The sequence below is a fragment of the Protobothrops mucrosquamatus genome, unplaced genomic scaffold, assembly GCF_001527695.2.
Source record: "Protobothrops mucrosquamatus isolate PMUCROS unplaced genomic scaffold, P.Mucros_1.0 scaffold4018, whole genome shotgun sequence".
NCBI lineage: Eukaryota > Metazoa > Chordata > Lepidosauria > Squamata > Viperidae > Protobothrops > Protobothrops mucrosquamatus.
Genome location: NW_015389955.1, coordinates 120,029 through 122,813, shown reverse-complemented (window position 1 = coordinate 122,813; position 2,785 = coordinate 120,029).

Sequence of the window (2,785 nt, the reverse complement as noted above, 5' to 3'; positions counted from 1 at the left end):
TCTCTCCCTCCCTCCCTCTCTCCCTCACTTTCTCTCCCTCTCTCAAAAACACTTTTTCTCTCTCCCTCTCCCTTCCTCCCTGTCTTTCTCTCTCACACACACTTTCTCCATCTCTCCCTCCCTCGTGCACACACTTTTTCTCTTTTCCCTCTCACACTTTCTCTCTCCCTCCCTCCCTCATGCACACTTTCTCTTTCTCTCAACTTTTCCCTCCCTCACACACTCTCTCCCTCCTTTCCTCCCTCCCTCACAATTTCTTTCTCCTTCCCTCTCAAAAACACTTTCCCTCTCCCTCCCTCACATTTTCCTCCCTCCCTCACACTTCCTCCCTCCCTCTCCCTCCCTCTCCACACACATTCTCTCTCTCTCTCTCCCTCCCCCCTCGCTCTCTCTCTCTCTCTTACACAGACACACACACTTTGTCCCTCTCTCTCGCCCTCCCTCCCTCTTTCTCCAGCAGCAGGATCAGGCAGGCAATCCTTTTCTGTGGGAAGGGGAGGGTCTCACGCGTACACACACACACAAACACTTTCCCTTTTAATTCCCTGGATTGTGTCTTGACGCCTATCAATTGCCAGGACAAACAGAAGTATTTTTCTTTCTTTTTTTTTTTTTACAAAGGTGCAAGCTGGCTGGGCTTGCATACAAGAATAAAAATCTATGCCAGCCTTGCTAGTGAGGAAATGCAACTTAGAACAGTTTCCACTGCCTTTTTTTTTTTTTTTGCCATTCCTTAGAACTCTATTTAGTCTATGTCTCTTGCTCGCTGCTGCTTTTCATACAGCCAACCTCATGTTTAATTATATATGTTCCCCCCTCTCTCTATATCAGTGGTTCTCAACCTGTGGGTCGGGACCCCATTTGGGGTCGCTCGACCATTTCACGGGGGTCGCCAAGCAAGGCTGTCCGCCATTTTTTCCCCCCTTTTCCGGCGGGTGCCTTACCTCCCTTGGGCTGGGCCAGCTGGTGGTCGGCCTGCTCCGTCTCTGCCGCTTGCCAGCTACGCCTCGGCCGGCGCAGGGGGCGGAAGCACGCATGCGCGGCGCTCCCGGGCAGGGAAAGTCCTCGACTTACGACCGGTTGGGTAGTCCTCGACTTACGACCGGTTTAGTCCTCAACTTACGACCGGTTTAGTCCTTGACTTACGACCAGTTTAGTCCTCGACTTACGACCGGTTGGGGGTCGCGGCATTACAAAGGTTGAGAACCACTGCTCTATATATATATATGGGTACTGCTAATGACATTAAAACTAAAAACGTGACTCCTGGGTGTAATCATCTTCAAATCAATAAACTGTGAGCACCAGGAATATAATAAACTAAAAAAGTTTAATAACACAAATACACACCAAGCTTTCGTCGGAATCTTTCCGACATCGTCAGGGTTAAATGCCAGTCCATGGGAGAGTCCCTTTCCGCAGCCCAATCAGCTGGGACCGGTGACAAGATCCAGGAGCCATGCGCAGACGACGGGTTGCTTATAGGCAGCACGGGGACTGCAGGCACCGGAGATGGGGGAAGGGAAGGAATGGAGGAGGCACGGGACAACGTTGTGAGGGGCGAGAGTCTGTGGAGGTGGAAGAGAGGAGGATGGAAGTTAAGGGAGGGGTTAAAAGAGTGGCGAAGTGGCCCCATGGAACGAGGGATATCAACGGGACTGTAAGTGAGGAGGGTGGAAAAGAGGAGGGGGACAGGGAGCAGGGTGCAGCAGGACCATCAGCGCAGGTAAGGAAGGAGGGTGGGGAGGGGGAGGAATTGAGGGATACGGAGAGTTTGAATGACCAAAAAAGGGAGGGGGGAGAGAGCTCACCGGACCCAAGGCCACATGTAGGGTTAGTTAGCAGCATCATACACGTAGGCAGGGGAGGCAGGAAAGCTTGGTGTGTATTTGTGTTATTAAACTTTTTTAGTTTATTATACTCCTGGTGCTCACAATTTATTGATTTGAAGATATATATGGGCATACCAGCTGAGACTGTCAACCCAGGGCAACCTTTACTAGTGTCTTGATGATATAATTTTCAATGATTGTGTATGTACACACACACACACAATTCTCTCTCTCTCATATATGTATGTATGTGTATGTGTGTCATCATTTTAACTATTGTCTATCCACTGCTGAATGAAGGCCTCTTCTGTCAATGGTCTGTGGCTGGAGGGTGGGCATGAAGGGGTGCGAGGAGCATGTGGTGGAGGCGAAAAGACCTACGCACTCACAGGCTGGGTATTTTCGGAGCCTGACTGAGGACAGAGAGGGAGGGGCTGGGCCAGAGGCCCCGGAGGGGGAGGGAGCTCTGTGGAGGAGGGGAAACAGAAGCCGAGTCTGTTTAGTGACCTCAAAGCCTTTACCTGTCCCCCCCCCAGCCCTCTCTGCCTTTCCTAACCTATAGATCCCTCCAAGTGTTTGGGGGTGTGTGTCTCCCCCACTTCCTCTGTCACGTTTAAGCAAACATAATTTCCCAGTTTCTTGTCTTCACATCCCGTCAACATTTCCTTCCTCAACTCTCCTCATAACTCAGCCGGAATCTTACATTCCTTCTGGAATTCCTTCTTGTTCCTCTCAGAAAAGCTCTGCACAAAACATTTCGTCCCATTTCTCTTATAAAAAAAGTATACCTGCAAAATATTTCAGTCACGACCTGGGGGGGTCGAGGGGGGGCAGAAGGGAGAGGCAATGGGGGATCTGCTCTGTTCAAAGAGGCTGGGAGCTGCCATGATGCTTTGGGGCTTCGATGCCCCAGAGTCAGAGGGGGGACCTTAAACTATGATTCCCTTTCAGCC